The sequence below is a fragment of the Balaenoptera acutorostrata genome, chromosome 7 (genome assembly GCF_949987535.1).
Source record: "Balaenoptera acutorostrata chromosome 7, mBalAcu1.1, whole genome shotgun sequence".
In the NCBI taxonomy this organism is placed as follows: domain Eukaryota; kingdom Metazoa; phylum Chordata; class Mammalia; order Artiodactyla; family Balaenopteridae; genus Balaenoptera; species Balaenoptera acutorostrata.
In genome coordinates this window covers 82,922,831-82,945,025 of record NC_080070.1, presented here as the reverse complement: position 1 = coordinate 82,945,025, position 22,195 = coordinate 82,922,831, and the positions used below count along the sequence as shown (strand labels likewise).

The following is a 22,195-nucleotide window of genomic DNA, read 5'->3' as shown; positions in this document are numbered from 1 at the left end:
CAGCCATAGTGTGTTTTCTAAACGTGTGACTCTGTTCTGTTTTGTAATTCAGTTCAAGTGTAGGGGTTTTCCCATTCCCTCTATAAGTGATATCTTATGATAAGTGTCTTTTTCTGTGTGACTTATTTCACTTAGAATCGTCGTACCTAAATCCACTCATCATGCTGCTACTAGCCTTATGACGTTGATTTCATGGCTGAGTGATATTCCACTGTACATAAGGACCACAACTTCTTTATCCATTTTTCTCTTTCCTGGGATATTTAAGGTGTAACGAAGGGGAGGTTCTTGTCAACACAGCAGCCCTAAACTTTGGGGTGCCTGTGTCTTGCTGATTTTTAGTTTTCCCAATTTATACGCCCATGAGTGGAAGTGCCCTATGCTCTCTAAACTGAGTTTTTAGATGTTTCAGGACACACCGTACACTTCTCCAGAGTGGCTGTTGGCAATTTACATCCCGCCCATCAGCGTAGCAAGGCTCCCGTTTCTCCATGGCCTGTCCTGCATTTCTGGTTTTGACACTTTATTCAGCATGGCCCTTTTGACCGATGGGAAGCGAGACTTCTTTGTAGCGCTGATTTGCCTTTCCAGGTTGTTTGGTTGGCCAAAAAGGGCGTATGCGTTTTTTCCTGAATATATTCAGGAAAAAACGCATACGCCTTTTTTGGCCAAGGGCATCATTGTTGAGGTTTTGCCGCTTTTCCTGTGCTTTAAAGGCGATTCGAATCTACCTCCTGAAATCTGTTTCCTGCAATTCTGCCTTGCTTTCAAATCCTCTTCGTTGCCTTCCCTCAATATATTTGTGGACGAGAGTTATCATTTATATCTCTGCAGGTTTGTGAATTGCAGTGCCCCTGAGCTCCATTTTCGAACTCGCTTTTTTGGGAGTAGGCCACAAAACGGCAGGATTGCTTCAGGCCCTAATCTTGTTCTGGGGGCAGGCTGAGCCTGTGGTTAATTCTTCTTCCTGATGGGAAAATAGAGTGACCTGTGCCTGTCCCAACACCTAGAGCTAATCTCTCACTGGTTCCCCCTCTTCCTGTTCACCTTCCAGACAAATTGGAAACTGTACGAAACAGGAGGTGAAAGGTGCTGATTCTCCCAGTCGGGAGATTGTTAGTAAAGCGGCTGGAATGGCTAACCCGAGCACCAGGAGATGAGAAATGAGGTGCATTTCAGAAACCTTTCCCGATCACACTGTATACCATCCACTGGGTTTCCCATGCTTGTTTTCGCTGTAGGATGATTCCCTTGAACCTGGAGATTTGGGACCCTTAGAATGGATACCATGAAGTATTACTTTAAAGGGTCTGCGTTTGCTCATGCAACCTCAACAATCCTCTCAGCCCCAAGAGTGTCCAGCCTTATGTCTCATCCAGCTGTGGGTCTAGATGTGCTCAATCCAGGTTGCATCACATCCCCTGAACGAATTTTGTAAGAAGTTCTCTCTCTTTCACAGTCTTTTTTTTTTTGTAATTTATTTTTATAATGGGGTTTAGCTGATTTTCACTGCTGTGTTTTTGCCACTTTGTGTGCACTTGATTCACTTACAGAGAGATATCAATAAATACTGTTTTCAGATTCTTACCAGTTAGATATATGCTTCTGCGGAGAATAGAGTGTGTTGAGTCCAGTTCATTGAGCAATGAGTAGGTCTTGTCTATTGCATATTTGGTTTATGGAACGGTGTCTGTGCTAATTTCAAACTCTTGTTTTATGCATCACACCATCACTCCTTTCCCCTTTAGAAGCCGTAAGTGTGTTTTCTAAATATGTGACTCTGTTCTGTGTTGTAATTCAGTTCATGTGTAACGAGTTTTACCTTCCCTCTCTAAGTGATATCTTAAGATAAGTTTCTTTTTCTGTGTGACTTATTTCACTTAGAATCATCGTACCTAAATCCCGTCATTATGGTGCTACTAGCCTTATGACATTGATTTCATGGCTGAGTCATAGTCCAGTGTATATAAGTACCCCACTTCTTTATCCATTTTTCTCTTTCCTGGGATATTTAAGGTGTACCCAAGTCGAGGTTGTTGTAAACAGAACAGCACTGAACGTTGGCGTGCTTGTGGCTTTTTGTTTCTGGTCTTCTCAGGTGATAGGCCCAGTAGTGGGCCTACGAAATCTTATAGTAGCTCAATTTTTACTTTTAAACGTACCTGCTTTCTGTTCTCACTACTTGCTGTTACCATTTGTCTTCCCACCAGCAGCTAGAGGGTACACAGTTCTCTAAAATCCATTGAGCATTTATTGTTTCCAGATTTTTTGCTGATGATCATTTTGGCTTTTGTCAGGTAGAAGTTTTTGTAGATTGGATTTGCATGTCTTTATTAATTCCTAATGTTGAGCTTTTTCCATGGCTTTTTTTGTTAAACAAAAAGAAATGAAGGAAAAGAAAAATTGTGAGTTAAGTATGTCTCTTGAAATTGTCTTTTTGAAAGGTTGCCCTCTTTCGAATTTTTTCCTCGATATTGGAACCCAGGAGTTTTTTTGAGGGCAGGTGTCATTTACAGAGCTGCAATTCTTGTGAAGATTAAGTGACCCTTAGCACTTTGTTTAAAGCTGCTTTTGCAGGTGACGATCACAAGTCTGTGACATTTCTGCACTCCCAAATCTGGTTACTTGGGCAAAGAGCCTTCCTGGCTGTAATGTTCCAACTAGTAAGTTAGAATGGAATGTGCCAGTAGAAACTCCCATAGGTTTATGTCTCATTACTTCTTGTTGGTTTTCTTAATTTAATTTTTATTTGTTATCACAGCAAATTTGATTACAATGTTTTGTTTGTTTTAGGTGTGCAAGATGTGGTTCTTTTACACATATACATATATCTATTCATCTTTGGATCCATTTCCCATGTGGGTTATGACACAACGTTGAGTAGTCTTCTCTTGGTTTTCCGTAGGTATTTGGTGCTTATATATTTCACATGTGTTGGTACATCTCTCTTTACTGCAGTATCCTAATTTATCCAATCCTCACAACTTTCTATTTAGTTAACCATACGTTTGTTGATCGAATCTATGATTGCCTTTCTCTGTGAAAAATCTTCATTTGTATCAGTGTTTAGGTAACACCATTAAATGATATCATAGGATATGTGTCCTTCACTTTCTGACTTACTTCAAGCTGTGATTACCTCTAGACTCATTTATGGTGCTGCAAACAGCACTGTTTCATTTCATTTCCATGGCTAATTTTCCATCTGTACACGTACCAGTTCTTCTTTGTCCATTTGTGTATTGATGGACTTTTTAGTTGGTTCCATGTCTTGGCTATTGTAATGTTGCTGCAGTGCAGTTTTGCCTGCCTGTGTCTTTCCATTTCTGTCTTCCTGGGTTATAGGCAAAGGAGTGGGCCTGTGGGATCATATGGTATCTCATTGTTTACCATTTAAAGGCACCTCCATTCTGTTTTCATTAGCAGCACTTACCAGTTTATGAGCCATTTAAAGTCTAGGGTATGCATTTCTTCACAACCTCTTCAGCATTTATTGTTTGTATTTTTTTTTTGCTGATGGTCATTCTGACCGGTGTGAGCTGATACCTTTTTGTGGCTGAATTTGCATATGTCTAATAATTCCTTATATTGAGTTTATAGCCCTGTACTTTTTTATTGTTTTTTAAAGAGTGAGTACAGCTTACCTATGTAAATGGTTTCTTGAAGTATGCGTCATATTTTGAATGTTTTTGGCCATTACCTCCCTCAACACATTTTGTTGGCGGGTGTCATTTATAGCTGTGCAGTCCTTGTGAATATGAAGTGACCTTTAGCACAGGTTTTAAAGCTGCTGTTGCGGCAATCGGCCACAGGGCGGCAGCATTTCTACTTTCCACACTCTGGTTACTAGGGAAACAGTACCTTCCTGGAAGTAGTGTACCTTGGTCGTAAATTAGAGTGGAATGTCCCCGGATAAACCCCCAAAGCTTATGTCTCCTTACTTATGTTTGTTTTTTATATTTAATTTATATTTTTTATCGGAGTAATATTCCATTGTGTACATGGACCAATTCTTTGTGCATTCATCTGTTGATGGGCATTTTGGTTGTTCCAAGTTTTGGCTAGGGTAAATAGTGCTGCAGTGTAGTATTTTCGGCCTGTGTCAGTAAAGATGTTAAATAAATAAATAAGACATTGCCAGAAAAACAAATCTGAGAAACACATTTTCCCCAGCTGAATTGCCCTTTGAGAAATACAAAGAGAATTCTGCAGGCTGAAATGAATTTAATTCAGACATTACCAACGATCCATATAGAACAGGAAAGGGAAGTTTTTATTTTATGTTAGTTTATGTCTTTATGTAGTAGTTATAACTGTAATTTGTCTACTTTTTTGAAGTATAGTTGATTTATAATGTTGCATTAGTTTGTAGTATACAGCAAAGTGATTCAGTTATACATATATATGTATATTTTTTCATATTCTTTTCCATTATAGTTTATTAGAAGATATTGAATATAGTTTCCTGTGCTACAGAGTATGACCTTGTTATTTATCTATTTTGTATGTAGTAGTTTGTATCTACTAATCTCAAACTCCTTATTTATCCCTCATCCCACCACTATTTTTTTTAACATGAATATAACAAACTGATAACTTCATTCTGCCTTTGATTTGGGTCATTAGACCTTCAGTGTTATCTAATGACAGCATTATGAGACAAGAGGAAATGACTGCTAAGGGTATATCTCTAATCAGCTTTTGCTAATGAATGAACGAAAATAAAGCACTGTCTTTTATTTTCTATCTTCTTTAATATCCTTTAGTATCACCTTTTTATACTATAAGAGAGTGGTTATCTTTTATTTGTTACAGAATATGTTTCAATTAGACTATTGCAAACTTGAATAACTGGAAAGGTCAGGCAGGTGGCATGAATATGTCAGTCCATTCTGCAGTAGGTAACAGAGAAAGAAGGGTGGGAACTATAGTGAAATGAAGAGTGAGGTCCCACCTAAAGCTATCCCCATGCCATTTGTCAAACAAAACATGCCTTCTGGGTGGAATTTGACCAAAAAGCAGGCTATTGTGCTACTCGTATTCAATTCTTAGCCCTTTCATTAAATTACTCCTAATTATTACAGTGGCCAAGACCTTGGAATTTACTACACTTGTGAGGTATTATTTTCACTTTACTTCTAAGATTATTTTCTGCCTCATGTTGTTAATATATTATGGTATAGCTCATCTAGTTTTTATTCTCACATTTTCTTCCTTATTTCTGTTCCTAACTTTTTCTTCCTGTCTTTCCTACTTTCCTGCTGTATCCTTCATTCTCGCTCTTGGAATCAATGCAGTCAAGTCATGGTTGTCCAGAATGCAAGGTAGAGTTGGTTCTCTTTCAGTGTCACACTTCAATGAAATGTCTAGAGTTCTCCTGTTTGCCTTTTAAGTACATTCACCTGCAGTTCAACTTCGGCTATAATTTTTATTTTTCTACATGTTGGTATCAATTGAATTAGGCTAATAGCAGACTATTCTGACCACAACATTACTAAATATGTGTAGCAGGTATGTGCATTGGAGCCCAGAAAAGTAGAAAAGTGTAAAAACATAGGAAGGTATGAATAAGGAACTATCACTTTGAAATTAGATATAACTAAAGTTTTCATTTATAATTTGTCTGCTAAAATTCATTTAGCTTCTCATGCAAAAACCATGGCTCAGATTTTTCTGAGTCTTCTATGACAACCAAACAAAAAAATCTAGTCATTTTTCAAAAGGAATTAACTGATCTTCTGGATGACCAGTACTAGGTGTGTATCTCATCTTAAAGATGAGAGCTGTCTGGTCTTTTACCCTCACTTAGACCTGATATTGAAACATCTTCATGCCTTTATACCTTCTGTACCACAAAATTATTGCTGTGTAATATAGGATGCCAGAATCTGCCTGCTCTAGGGTGTTAGCAACAGCATAAGAGCAACCTCTTTGGTTTGTCTGTTTTCTGCTAGAGCATGTTGCATCATTACATTGTCAGCTAAGGATATTTCTTAACACATAGCCAAAAGCATTTTTTTGCACATCTCATTGCATTATAAATTAAATGTGTTATTTAGTTGGGGAGGTGAATTTTGTACCACCTGTAGCAACAGGGTGATGGGAATTTTAGTCCCACCCAGAATATTAGTGGTACAGGATTTTTGTCTGTGACATTAAAATTCAGCATCTTTACTAACCCTGACAAGCTGTTGCCCAAAAGAGGAAGTTTCTGATTTGTAAAGGCTTAGATATTTAAATATCTCAAAGAATAGTATTAGTCACTACAACATTTCTGGTGCCCAGAAACTTTCTGTTTCTTTGAAACCACATAATTATGGCAACCAGTAAAATTTGTTACTGAGAAAGGTTGCTTGTTATGACTGGCTCTCTCATCTCCAGATCTCTCAGACTGATACGCGAAATGAGTTTTGTTTCAAAGAAATAGTGTCATTTTACAACAGACATTATCAGTCACTTTATTCAGAAGCTTCCTCTCTTTTATCCAGAGAAACCATGGGGAAATTGTCAGAATGACAATGATTGTCTATATTTAACTTAGAAGAGAACATGTTTTCTGTAAATGTAAATAATGGTCAGAATATTCTGGGATGTATTAGATTACAATTTAGAAGATCTAGAGTCACTTTCTCATCATATCTTTCATCTTGAAATCACTTTCATCATCTCTTCGAGAATTGTCAATGTGAAAAGGAATTATACTGATGAGGTACTGACATTGTAAGTTAAGCTGAGGAGGCCAATGAGTGAAGTCCTTAAGAACTTGGATTTGAATTTCAGCCCTGCCACTTAGAAGTTGTGAGGTTTCTCTAAAACTATTTCCTCTTCCACCTAGGAATCATAATAGCCCCCCTCCCAGGGTTTTTGTGAAACACAGGGAGAATGTACCAAAAATGATAAGCATAATGTCCGGCACGTAATAAGCTCTCAATAAATGGCAGTTGCTATTATTGCTAGAAATATGTATAATAAACTTCATATAGCCAATGGTCAGTTATCCCTGCAAAAAAGAAATGCAGCATGCTTGGGCTACAGAATTACACCAAATTATTTAACAACACTATATAGAAAATCAAACAACTTTTCTTCAATAATAAGTGTAATACATCCTTCATTCTTAAATCTTTTTTTAAAATGTTGTGTTAACTAAAAGAATTTCACTGGTCCAGTTTTCTTGTCTCCTTTCATTTCCTCTTGCCATCCTTTAATCAAGATACTCATAAGCTCTGACAGCCCAAATGTCAGCCGAGAGGAGGTGAAAGAAAGACAAGGAAATAGCCTGAAGAGTCCATGAACTCAAAACTTGTCCCCGGATAATTAAGAAATGGAAATGAGCATATCTGAAGGATTTCGTTGTGGTGTTCTCTCATCACACTGTGGGACAAAGTACAGATTTTTTTCCCACTAATGAGATTTTGCCATGACTGAAGCTGATTTTTGCTGTCATGATACCTGGAAGCCTAATTCCTGGCTGGACTTTCTCTAAACACCCTTGTTAGTATCTCAAACTATATCCTCTGGAAAGAATGTAAAGCAGATTCAGGTGTGTATGTATTTACAATTTGAAGGCCAAAACATTTTATTTCAATAGATTTTAAAGGAAAAAGAGAAGTACAAACATGTTTTAAAGACCCATCCAAAAACCATTTATTTAGCACAGACTGCTCCAGACTCTGTGCTGGGGTTGGAATTGAGAACACAGCCATAGTGTCAGACCTCAGGGAGCACAGAGGACAATCAAGTGACAGCCCATAAATGCACTATTGCACACAGAGAAACAGAGCTTATAAAATGGGATATGCTCTTTGCTTCTTTCTAAATTAAAGGCAACATCCTCACAGGAGTAATTTTGAAAAAACTACACACACACACACACACACACACACGCACACGCGCACACACACACACACACACACACATATATATATATATATATATATATATATATATATCTTTATTGGACTCATTATATATTTTTTCAATAAAGAAATATATATGTATTTTTTCCAATCAAGAAAAACCAAATACAAATGAAGACCTTCAGTACTTTAGATAATTCTATGAAAGTTAAGAACAAACAAGCCATTATATTCCATTCTTCTTTCTCAATTTTTTTTACAGAGAAACTCAGAGAACTGTTTTTATTCTGCTGGTTTAGGAGAGGGTAATTGAATTTTAAGTACCTTTTTCTGCCAGCCTTAAAATCATATCTACCTATGAGAAAATGATTGTCCAATAATAAAAAAGAGAAAGAAAGAAAAAAGAAATTAGTCAAAACTTTAAGGAAATAAAGGTTTAGATTTTTTTTTTTTAAGTTTTTGGCCGCACCCCACGGCATGTGGGATCTTAGTTCCCTGACCAGGGATCGAACCCACGCCTCCTGCATTGGAAGGCAAAGTCTTAACCACTGGACCACCGGGGAAGTCCCTAGATTTTTCTTTGATAAGCACCGTGTTCCATCTTGATTAATTGACTTTTTATTTTCCTTTATTAAAAAACTTCTCTGATTATTACATATGGCTTAACTGTCCTAGAATAATGTAATTATTGCAGTCTTCCCATGAGGGATTGTAGCGTGTTTACCAGACATGGTAGGAAAGGAAAAGGAACTCCACTTATTTCTCAGCCTGGATTTCTGCTCACATTCAAGAATCCCTCTGCTTACCTGGCCACCTTCAACTTGTAAATCCACAGATTTTGATATGGCAATGAGAACTGTGGAGTTTTCAATTGTGTAAAGTGGGAACACAGCCCATTGACATCATGCCCAAGATGGTCAATACATGGTAGCTATGAAACAAGGGTTCTTGAAGGAAGAGATTTGTGTGGCCATCTCTGCGTGTCAGGAAATTCAAGTGTGAAAAGATTGCAAAGGATCTCACTGGCATTTACACAGGTCAACCAGGGCTGGTAGAGGCAGGATCAGGAGAAAGGTGTGTTTACCCTCGTTAACCCTAAAGGACACAGACCTTGAGTCTTGAGAGAACTAGAGATTCAAACTTATTTGTAAGATTAAGATAACCTAGTAAAGTGAACATCTAGATTTTTCCCAACTAATTGGGGTTATATGTGAGTGTATCTGAGCAAAAGTAAATTTTTATAATAATTATCCCTAGTTGTTCCACAGCACTCTTTTAGTCTTAGAATATACCATTCAATATTTCCCTAGGCAACTCTAAAGCTGTCCTCATTTTCGATATGTGTATATATACACACACTATAAATAATTTATGTTGTATATATAAAACATATATTCAATTTGAAGTGTGCAGTTTTTGACTGTAAAATAAAGAAGACAAACTAGACACTTCAGCTAATGAAACCTGCAATTAAGAAATTTTATGATGGGCCTCATCAGTTGAGTTCATATAGCCCATGTTTCGGAGCAAGAAATTAGTTTCCCTGTGTTTGAAACCTGGTCCTATGAATTAATAACTATGCAACCTTGCCAACATGCCTGAATTCCTCTGAGCTTCAGTTCTTATCAGCTATAAAATAGGATAATAAATAATACTGGACTCATAGAGTTGCTTTGAGGGTTAAATAATATAACACATGAAAAGCACTTAGAACTCTGCCTGTGAAAAAGTAGCATTTCATAAATGTTAGCTGTTATTATTTCAATGTGCTTACTTTATAAAGTGCTTCTCATGACATAATGGTATGTCAGTACAATTAAGAGTTTTGCAGTTGTACATTTTGATAGAGCATAATTCCTGGTGCAGAGTTGGCATTCAATAATTTTGCTACATATGGGTGAAAAAAATGACTAAAGTATGCATGTGAAATATAACAATTATTAATATTTATAAATTAAGAAAATATGTTGACTAATACATCTTTTTGAAGACATTTCAATAGTTCAGGCTATTTTAATATATACTGACATATCTAGTGTTTTACTAAAAATACATGAGTTTGCCTTTGACATTAATTTCCATCTTCAATCTTATTTTAAAATTTTGTGTATTCCATTTTTCAGAATTTGAAAAAAAATAACTATTTTACCACTGTTCACTGTATTATGAATCTTATCCCTAATATGTTTTTCCCATGATCTCACCACTTGGATAATTAAGTCCAAAACAAATAGAAACTTTAAAGCTCATACTACACAATGTGTTTTTTTCTTAGTATACCTACTACAGGAATAGCCATGAATTCTAAAGTAGCAACCAAAGTTGAATATTAACTTAAAAGTGGTCATATTCATTCTTCTTATGTCATTAATTTAAAGAATCAAAATCATAAAGTATAAAGGGACATAATTTGTTAAAATAGTTTTGAATGTTGTTATAAAATATTTTAAACTTACTGAAAATTATAGAAAATACTGTCACAAATACTGTGTTCTTGCTATCCAATTTTACCAAATCGTAACATTTTGCTATATTGGCTTCAGATATTTTTTAATAAAAAATATATTACAGATACCCCTGAAGTCCTCTGAAACCATTCCCCTGTCCTCCTGAGATAACCACAAAATAGAGTTTAACATCTATAATTCCCAAGCTGTCTTATGATATTAATGTTTGTCATACATATATACAAGTAGACATAAATAATTTACAGTATTATTTCATGTAATTTTAATTTTATATCATGATAGGTTTTCTTCTGCAAATTATTTGCTTAAGATGTTTTTTAAGATTTATCTATCTTGATAAATGAAGGTGTATTTCATTTAATTTAACTGCTGCTTAAATTTCATTGAATAAATATATCATAATGTATTTATTATATTATTAACACACTATTAGAAACAATGTTGCAATGAATGTTCTTTAACAAATTCCTTTTGTACATGTGGGAGAATTTCTCTAAAGTAGAAGTGGAATTAAGTCAAAGTGGAATTTTCTGGGTACTTGAGTACATAAACTTCACTAGACATAGACAAACTTACCTAAAAAGTATATGTACAAATGTATACTTTCTGTCCACAGTCTATGAAAGTTCCTGTGTCTTTGAATCATTGCCTATACATTTCCCCAGAATTATTTGCACTTTGTGCTGAATGACAAAATTGTCAAATCCTACTCTCTTTTTTTGTACATTCAGATAGGTTGGTTACAAATGAGAATAGTGCTGCTTCATTTCTTAAATTGGATTCAGTTCACAGTGGCTGAAATGTGAGGTCCTAGGAGACATGAGCTCAGTGGTTCTCAGTGGTTCTCAGTCTTGGCAATACTTTAGATTTACCTAGATCATTTTTAAAATTCTGAAGTTCAGGCCTCAACCCAGACCTGTAAAATAAGACTCTCCTTGGGGGTGAAGGGCAGGGGGATGTGGGTGCCGTGCTAGTTGCCCCACCTACCACCCTGGGAACTCAGATCCCAAAGTGATCCTAATATGCAGTCAATGTTGGAAATTATTGCCCTTGTGTATGTCTGATAAGAAATAGAATAAAGCCAGAGGGAGAAAAAAAGATACTTGGCTGTAGACCCATCTCTAAAAGTGAATGGTGAACTGGAGCTTGATTCTTAATAGTTTTATCTAGAATGAATAAGTAAATTAGCATCTGGGGAACAATAATAGGTATTCCAGAATTTGGCAATGCTTGGGACCAGGAATATAACAAGAGTTGGTCTGCCAACAGTTGGGAATAGAACTACAGGTCCAGGGTCAGGATGCAGTACCTTTAGGGTAAGGCAGTTTATGAAGTCCAGGCACATGAATGGACCCCAAACAAGTAGGTTTGTTTTCTAGGCAGAAAATTTGGAAAAAGCCAGTGAGTGTTAGAGAAAAGCTTTGTTTATGTGGGCACCATTGGCTCATAGCAAATAGCAATAATTCCAACCCCATTAGCTGGTTGATGCCAGTTATAAATGTTTTGTCAGACTTAATTAGAATAAGTTTTGAAAATAAGTTATGCTTAAATGTGTAAGATATAAGCTTCTAACTGGTGATCAGAGGGCATGGAAGAGTCAAGGATAAACTGAAATGCCCCAAGTTATAATGAATGAGGACAAGTTTTGATTTCATTCATCATTTGTAACATAAGCTATTGACATAAACCAAGAATTTGTATTTAATTAAGATTGTTTCATAACTAGATTAAGTATTCTACTTTACCAAGGGTGTCAAAATCTACTATAAATATAAGGTAACAAATGTTCATGGAATCTCAGCTATAGCAACAGCCATTTTTCATCCTTTCCTCAGTCAGTACAGTTATTTCAGCTTTTTATAGAAAAAAATGAATTGAAAGACCATTTGGCTTTGCTGACATGATCAGTTGCAAAACTATTGGAAGGTTAAATATCAAATTATTATTTATAGGACAAGAAGATATTGACGTTACTGTATAGTTCATGTAATTATCTCACACATTCAGGAGAGATTAAGATTTGTAAAATTGTATTCTAGTTAGAACACCTAAAAGCTTTTCTTTAAAAAAAATACCTTAGGGAAAATAAAACTAAAGGCATCCAAGATATTTTTAAATTGTCATTGTGCATTCAACTTAAAATACAGTTTAAGACATGAGGATGATGAGATGATTACATAGTGATTCAAAACAAAATATTTGGAGGAATCAGGCTCCCTGACTTCAGACTATACTACAAAGCTACAGTAATCAAGACAGTATGGTACTGGCACAAAAACAGAAATATAGATCAATGGAACAGGATAGAAAGGCCAGAGATAAACCCATGCACATATGGTCACCTTATCTTTGATAAAGGAGGCAAGCATATACAGTGGAGAAAAGACAGCCTCTTCAATAAGTGGTGCTGGGAAAACTGGACAGGTACATGTAAAAGTATGAAATTAGAACACTCCCTAACACCATACACAAAAATAAACTCAAAATAGATTAAAGACCTAAATGTAAGGCCGGACACTATCAAACTCTTAGAGAAAAACATAGGCAGAACACTCTATGACATAAATCACAGCAAGATCCTTTTTGACCCAGCTCCTAGAGAAATGGAAATAAAAACAAAAATAAACAAATGGGACCTAATGAAACTTAAAAGCTTTTGCACAGCAAAGGAAACCATAAACAAGACCAAAAGACAACCCTTAGAATGGGAGAAAATATTTGCAAATGAAGCAACTGACAAAGGATTAATCTCCAAAATGTACAAGCAGCTCATGCAGCTTAATAACAAAAAAACAAACACCCCAATCCAAAAATGGGCAGAAGACCTAAATAGACATTTCTCCAAAGAAGATATACAGATTGCCAACAAACACACGAAAGAATGCTCAACATCATTAATCATTAGAGAAATGCAAATCAAAACTACAATGAGGTATCATCTCACACCAGTCAGAATGGCCATCATCAAAAAATCTACAAACAATAAATGCCAGAGAGGGTGTGGAGAAAAGGGAACACTCTTTCACTGTTAGTGGGAATGTAAATTGATACCACCACTATGGAGAACAGTATGGAGGTTCCTTAAAAAACTAAAAATAGAACTACCATACGACCCAGCAATCCCATTACTAGGCATATGCCCTGAGAAAACCATAATTCAAAAAGAGTCATGTACCAAAATGTTCATTGCAGCTCTATTTACAATAGCCAGGACATGGAAGCAACCTAAGTGTCCATCATCAGATGAATAGATAAAGAAGATGTGGCACATATATACAATGGAGTATTACTCAGCCATAAAAAGAAACGAAATTGAGTTATTTGTAGTGAGGTGGATGGAGTTAGAGTGTGTCATACAGAGTGAAGTAAGTCAGAAAGAGAAAAACAAATACAGTATGCTAACACATATATATGGAATCTAAGGAAAAAAAAAAAGGTCATGAAGAACCTAGTGGTAAGATGGGAATAAAGACACAGACCTACTAGAGAATGGACTTGAGGATATGGGGACGGGGAAGGGTAAGCTGGGACAGTGAGACAGTGTCATGGACATATATACACTACCAAACGTAAAATAGATAGCTAGTGGGAAGCAGCCGCATAGCACAGGGAGATCAGCCCAGTGCTTTGTGACCACCTAGAGGGGTGGGATAGGGAGGGTGGGAGGGAGGGAGATGCAAGAGGGAAGAGATATTGGAACATATGTATATGTATAACTGATTCACTTTGTTATAAAGCAGAAACTAACACAACATTGTAAAGCCATTATACTCCAATAAAGATGTTTAAAAAAGAATACATTTAGAAGTCTGCATGCCCTTCAGGTTGACTATGAAGTCATCGGTCAAGGTAAATAATCAGGGTAATTCTTTCTTTTTTTCCAATTCAGTGCTGAGTACAAGAGAAGGACTAAATATGTTCAGAAAAGTCTTAATCCTGAGTGGAATCAAACAGTAATTTACAAAAGTATCTCCATGGAACTGGTATGCAATGATTATTTTCTATATGACAGATTCAGGCTAATCTAAAAATAGTGATGACAGAATTATTGAAAGATTGTGATTCATATCAATTTTTCCATACAAACAAAAAAAATTAAGTGAAATACATGCAAGAAATATAGCCAGTAAAAGGAACTGGGTGCAGTTCGAAGGTACAGTGAAAGAAAATGTGCACATTTTGACAAAACAGCTAAAAAATAAACAAAATGAGTAAGACTAGTGGGACATTTTCCCTTGACTATTTCAAAATTAAATATTTCAATAGACTGGGCTTTGTTTTTCATATTTTGAGGGAAAATATTTTCCAACTAGCTGTATTTTGACTTTCATAAACAAAGAAGAAATAAGATTCAGATGCACTGAAATGAATTACCCCTCCTGGCAACAATTTAGGGATCATCTCTTTTCTAAATTGAGGCTTCCTACGGATCTGGCATTGTGCAACTAAACTGTACAGAAGAAAGCATGAAGAAGACTAGTGTAAAGGATTATCACAACAAATAGATGACTCTAAGCAAAGTTGCATCAATGTGTTTCTGAAAATCTTCATGTCATAACTTTGTATCAATAATAGAAAATAGCTGATGGTTTATAAAGATGAATTCAGAGAGAAAAGAATACAAATAGAATAGGAAGAAGACATCCATGAAAACAATTTACAGATGAGTTGTCTTTCAAAATGAGGTTTCTAATTTATCCTTTGGAAGATTTCTAATTTGACTATGAAATTGAAGCTGGATATAAATTGTGATCTGGGTTCTTGAATTTAAAATAAGTTAAATTCATCTGCAGAAATTAGACAGTGCTACTAATGTGTTTTGGCAATTTACTGAAACAAAAAACTATAATCCAAATACTCTGAATAACCTAGACATTTTTGCAACCTATGAATTTCATGTATTTAAAGAGTATATATAGATTCTGCTTGGTACTTTTAATAATGGGCAGGGGTAGAATAACAGGAAATAAGTAAAAATCACCCTTTTTTTGCAAAATAGTGAGGTATGTTATGATCAAATACTTGGTTGGACCACAAAATGATTGACAGTTTACATAATATTGAATGTAAGTGTACAGTTTTATATAAACTTAAAGTATTTTTACATAAGCGGAAGGAGTTCAAGGAATGAAAATATAAATGAGTCTATTATATGTGTATAATGAAAATTTATGATGAGAAATGAGGTTAATGACATTTTGATTTGAACTGTAGCTCAAGAAGAAAACACTGGAGGTGACAGTCTGGGATTATGATAGATTTTCTTCCAATGATTTTCTTGGTGAGGTGAGCCTATGGTTTCCTTTTTTTAATTTGCTTCATTATAAACCATCAATTAAATCTTTATGGAAAGCATATTTCTTAAGTGTATAAGATAACTATTTCTGGATGAAATTCTTTGGTGGATAGAATTTATTTATGAATGACTCTTTGAATAGATGAATAGCAACTGGAGAAATAATTTTCACTTTACCACTTGTACTTTATAATTAATTTGCAAGATGAAATATTAATTGTTTTGATAGAAAGTTATATAATCATGCTGTGAATCTAAATGATTATGTAAAAGATTTGAGATAAATTTATTGTATTATAAAATGAGCTGGATTTTTTTCAAATGCATTTTCAGTTTAATTGCTATTCCTCATTGCACGTATGAATGACTTGATTTGACATTTTACATTCTTGTTTCTTTTAAGTGTCCCACAAAACATCTCAAAATATTTTAAGAAGCAAAACTAGAAGTAGGAGAAAACAGTAAAAACAATTTTTATAAATTCACAAGGAATGTAACCTAATTATGAAATGTGGCAGGATGGTCACATTCTGTGATATCTTTCATCTATCATATTCCAAAAATACATATTTGGTTTAGTGATATTTGCTTAAAGCAGAAGTTATGAATTAATGTTAAAAAAATAAATCTCCAAAAATATATAACACCAAAAAATACAATATCTTTTTGATAGAGACAATAGAAAACAGTTGAGTAGTCTGGGTGACATGAGGTCTTGTTTGGTTCCTACACTCTATACCTCTTTCCCATCAAAACTAGATCATCTGAACTTCACCTGCAGGCTCCATGTGGTATAGCCACTTGGACTAATCTTGGTCTTAGACAGAACTACTCTAGAGTATGGTTATATCTGATTTATTGTCCTATTTCAAAAATCTGATTTATTGAAGTCCTTATAATTTATTGTTCACATGAACCTAAAGCATATATCCATTGTGTGGTTTTATTTTTTTTATTTTTTTTTTTTTTTGTTTTTTTTTTTTTTGTTTTTTTTTTTTTTTTTTTTGTTTTTTTTTGGTTTTTTGTTTTTTTTTTTTTTACTTGATTTTATTTATTTATTTATTTATTTATTTTTTGGCTGTGTTGGGTCTTCGGTTCGTGCGAGGGCTTTCTCCAGTTGCGGCAAGCGGGGGCCACTCTTCATCGCGGTGCGCGGGCCTTTCTCTATCGCGGCCCCTCCCGTCGCGGGGCACAGGCTCCAGACGCGCAGGCTCAGCAATTGTGGCTCACGGGCCCAGCTGCTCCGTGGCATGTGGGATCTTCCCAGACCAGGGCTCGAACCCGTGTCCCCTGCATTAGCAGGCAGATTCTCAACCACTGCGCCACCAGGGAAGCCCGGTTTTATTTTTTAATATCTGCTCAAATTTAAGATGCCAACTACTGTAAAATGCACCATTGTTTATGTACCACTAAGAAAGAAAAAATATTGCCAATTAAACCATGACACAGCGCTTTCTTATTGTAAACTGTTGGTAATATCTCTGTTTCAAATGTGAACTAAAGTGTGTTTTAAAATAGAGGGAATAAGTTAGTAATTGAAAATTAGCCATTCTTTTTCATTTTGTCCCTCTTGTAACTAAAATCAAACAATCTGCAAAAAAAACACTAGCCCAGTTTAAGAATATCATGTGTCCATTTAACAAAAGAAGACTTTATTTCATAAAGAGATTGACTTGTGACTCTACCTTTTTGCATCATCTCCCAATAATTTAATTAATAGAGATGTCATACAGTTCGATTTAACCAAATGTTTATACAGCATCTGGTATGCACAAGACATTCTCAGTATCATGGGTGAAGAAAAATGAGGAAGACTTCATCATCTTAAAGGTTATACTATATCCTTTGACTTACGTCCTTGAATAAATTTCAGATCACAGAAAAAAAACAAATGAATTACAGCTTAATCCATAAATTTTATTCACTTATTGCACTTTTTTTCAGGTATTGATTGATTAATCTAGCACATCTCACCTCGATAACACGCCTAGGTGGTATCCTCTCAAAGAACAGACTGAAAGCATTGATCATGGCAAGTCCCATTCCAGTCAAAGCAGCCAGCAGTCCCCAAAGCCGTCTGTCATCAAAAGCAGAAGCCATGGTATCTTCCCTGACCCATCCAAGGGTAAGAGATATTTCAAGTTGAAAAAAGCTTTTGTCTGTTTATTCACTCAGTATCTTCTTGAATATGAGTGCCTGTATATTTAATATCTTTTGAAAGGTATTATATTGGGAAATATTTAATACAATATCATGCAAAGAGTAATGGATATGGAATCAGGAGAAATGGGCTTTAGTCTCAGATCAGCCCATAATTAGGTTGATGCCTTTGTGATCTTCACCTCTCTGGTTCTCTGTTTTTCAACCTATAAAATGGAGGAGGTTGGGTTATATGAGCTATTGGGTCTTTTTCATCTCTCAAAATTTAGGTTAATATGATTTTATAAAATACATTGGGGTATTTCATAAAGAAAACATAAAAATCCTCAACAGTTCATTGACTAGACATAATCATCATTACCATTTATGCATGTTTCTTCTGTTTAAATCCCTATTTTTTCATATCTATATTCTTACTCATAAATCATATATGTAATATATGGACATAAACAGTTTTGCATTCTGCTTTTTAATTATATCAAAAACATTTTCCTCATGTCATCAAAACAATTGGTATGCTGAAAATTACTTAAACCATTCCTAAATGGTGCATTCAAACTAATTCTATGATTTTTTTTTTACAAATTTATTTGCAAAGACATTTATTGCAGCTGTATTTTATTTTAATTTTCATTTATTTATGTATTTTTTGGCTGTGTTGGGTCTTCGTTTCTGTGCGAGGGCTTCCTCTAGCTGCGGCGAGTGGGGGCCACTCTTCATCGCGGTGCGCGGGCCTCTCACTGTCGTGGCCTCTCTTGTTGCGGAGCACAGGCTCCAGACGCGCAGGCTCAGTAGTTGTGGCTCACGGGCCCAGTTGCTCCGCGGCATGTGGGATCTTCCCAGACCAGGGCTCGAACCCATGTCCTCTCCATTGGCAGGCAGATTCTCAACCACTGCGCCACCAGGGAAGCCCTATATGATATTTTTAAACTATTATTATTATTTTTAAATTGCAGCATCATACATTGGGTTTGGCAATATGCACAGCTTTCCCATTGGAATGAGCTTTTCCTTTGGGAGGTTCATTAACCAGTTATCCTACAACACAACAGTAATCTTCATCATCAGATGAGTTACTGCCTGTATGAGAGAACCATGTAGTATATTTCCAGGATATGCTGAGCTATTTATAAGTATTAAATAAAAATTTTTATATTGGATCTGAGTATTCCTTCCTTTTCGCCTCTTCTCAGGAAGTACAGCTAATTGAAAAGTGGTTCTTTGCAATTTGGATTGGAAATGCAAGTGTTCTAAGAGATGAAAAACTGAGGTCATGTCCAGAAGACCACTGAGTTGATACAATAAACCACTGACTACAATAAGTGCTATAGATTACTTATGAGTTGTATAGATCATTTCTGGAATCCACTTAACCAGATCAACTCTTCACCAATTAACATTCTGGAAGATGATTGGTATAAAGACCTCTCTCTCTATGACTATCACAGTAAATGTGTGATCTTATATATACATTCTGTAAAATCACCTGAGATGATGATATAATACAGTCTCCACTTCCATGTATCCCAGTGACTCACACACCTTCCTCCAGGAATTTTACTTAAAACTCCTCCTGGGGCAGTGTCAGCCTAGTGTTTCTTACTTGGTCCCTGCTAGAATTAGCAGAGTTGCTTGGTGAAACTATAAGTTAATATATTCATTTATATGAGACTACTTAGAATGTATTCCTCTTCTCAAACCTCTCAAGATTATCATCCTCTTGCCTTTCCTCCCAAATGTTGAATCACATTGCTGTATGGTGAGCAGTTGTATAAACATGCCAAAAAAGAAACAGAATTAACATAAATCTTAGACGGTTTCAAATTATGTGAGACCCAGCTTGACAGGAGGAACGCTGGAGCAACTTTAACTCATGTTTTACCCTTTTGTAACCAGACATGCAGGTTCCCACCATTGAGAAATCCCATAGTAGTCCCGGTAGCTCGAAATCCTCATCCGAAGGCCATCTCCGCTCTCATGGACCATCTCGCAGTCAAAGCAAAACCAGCGTCACTCAGACCCACCTGGAAGATGCAGGGGCTGCTATAGCCGCTGCCAAAGCCGCCGTGCAACAACTCCGCCTTCAACCAAGTAAAAGACGCAAATAAATTCCTCAGCATGGCAGCTTAATATTCATCTGTTGCCTTTCTTTCCTGCTGTCCTTCCCCATTTGCTTTGTTTTGTGCATTCCCGGCTCCCTCTGTTCTCTGTCCCTTTGTCTGTGTAGGAACAGTATCGATACATAAATATGCTCTCTCTCATTTAGTTCTTTTTTGTTTTAATTTACATAGAATGAAATAAAACTGGCTGTCTCTCCTTTGTCTCCACCATCCATCCAACCTGGCTCATAGTATTTGGTAGCTGTGTCTGTGATGTGTGCAGGCAAAACTATGTTGTGTGTCCTTTTTGTGTGCACTTAAATGTCCTTTAGAATACAGGAATTATAAGCACAAGTGGCTGCCGGTTTTCCAGGCATTACACCAAAAAAAGGCACACACATAAGCATTTTGAGCAGATTAGCAATGAGAGTCTCACCTCTGAAAAACACTAAAAAAATTTAGGCAGAAGAGACATGTAACAAACAGTCAAGTTCTAGAACCTAGGGGAAATGGAAAAACCATTTTACGTTTAAAATTTTTAATAAATTATGCATGTGAAATAATGAAGCTTTCCATGTGAGAAATTTTCTAGTCTTTTGGGAAAAAAATCTGTAAAGAAAATAATGTTTCTTATATTCTCCAAAAAGTATGTAGTATTAATATATGTTCAAGCATATTCGATGAGGCCATGTTACCTCATTAAGGAGCACAGTTGGGTCCATTCTGTTGGATCACACTGTGTATATGATACAAGAGAATTTATAGGGTTATTCTTTTTTCAAAACACTGGAAATCCTTTGGAAGTTAAGATATCAATTAAAGCATAACAATTCACCCATCTTAACTGCTGTAATTTCAAATGATAGAATTATATAAGAACTTAGTGAGTACAGAGACTTTAAAAATGTAGGGGCACTGTTACTTCCAAGAGGCATCAGCCAAACAATGGAGATAGATGAATGTTCTCCCCATCTCCCAAAGTCATCATTTCCAAAGAAACAGCCAGTTTTAACCCCCTTTAGTGCTGTGCATGTGGTGTCATTTTGGCATTTGAACACACAACTTACTTCGATAGAGCAAAAGATCACTTCTGTTTGCATGAATAACATTCAAGCTGGTTCCATCTGAGGATACATACTCTGGGTTTCCATTTCACCCACACTACCACAGCAGCACATAAAAGTGGTCAGTCTAATCATGCCAGGAAGCAGCACAGACACAGCATAGCAGGAGTCCTCCCCATTCAAAGAACTCAGTCTGATAATCTGCCTCCACCAGCTAATGGCAACCAAGACCAAAGCCAGCTAGCCCTCAGGAAGGTGATGTCTGATGGACCAGTCAAGCCAAAAGGAGGTGAGCAGAAAGGCGCTATTCAAAGTACACAGCAAGAACATCCCCCAAATTTAAAGCCCTCATCTTTTAATTTTTAGAGATTGTCTGATAAAGTATGTTTATCCACTTTTTAATGTGCTTTTGCGGGCATGGCATTTTAGGACTTCATCATCACTGTGTAAGTCCCAAGATCAGTCCCATAATATATTGGCTACAGTGATTTGTATTTTTCTATGCACTGGGCATCTTTTGACTTTTGTTGGGAAATAGATTAACAGTATTCATATTGCAGAATGGAACGCATGCTACTAACCTAATCTGTTCAAGCATGACTATAAATATGTTTCACTGTGATAAAAGTTTAAACTGCTCACAATTCGAGTTAGCATACCAGTTGGAATGTAGATCAGTTTTTGTTGAATATTATTTCAAGTGTAACTTTTTCAAAAAAATTCAGTGGATTTTGGAAATTCTTAGAGGAAAGTAAAGGAAAAAATTGTTAATGCACTCATTCACCTTTACATGGTGAAAGTTCTTTCCTGATCCTACGAACACATTTTTTCCACTCATGTTTCCGTAGTTGTCAAGTGTATCATGTGTTGGGCATGTGAATATCCAAGTGCGTGTGTAATAAATAAATTATCTTTATTTCATTCATAAACCACTGGGTTGTGAGCCATTGTTATATGATGCAGCTTAAAATGAGTGTGTCAGTTTTTGCTTTCTCATTTGATTCCTCGCAATAGAGAATTTAAAGTTGCTAGTTCGTTGCTAGTGAGAGCTATAATGATAGAATATTGAGTTTCAGGACAAAGTTTCATGTCGGAAGCATAAGATAGATGGGGAATTATGACCAAATAAAAGCACCAGAGCTTACATAAACGTAAATAAATAATGGGTTTGGGCTACTCTAGGCAATGCTTCCACTCTTCCTTTCTTGCACGTGTGATCTACTTCACAATCTTCTCAGCTTTCTGGATA

General features: G+C 35.9%; 1 long non-coding RNA gene across 2 annotated transcripts in view; it reads left to right on the top strand.

The window, feature by feature from the left end:
- LOC130708550 (uncharacterized) overlaps window positions 1-21,849 on the top strand; it is a 57,510-nt gene extending 35,661 nt beyond the window's left edge. The window contains exons 1-4 of one of the 2 annotated variants that reach the window (XR_009008771.1): window positions 14,218-14,310; window positions 15,542-15,613; window positions 17,568-17,748; window positions 19,680-21,849. This is a non-coding gene — a long non-coding RNA (uncharacterized LOC130708550). Of the gene's footprint in view, window positions 1-14,217; window positions 14,311-15,541; window positions 15,614-17,567; window positions 17,749-19,679 lie in introns of those variants that run through there. The other variant, XR_009008770.1, reaches the window with a different exon arrangement.
- Window positions 21,850-22,195: the final 346 nt, after the last annotated feature.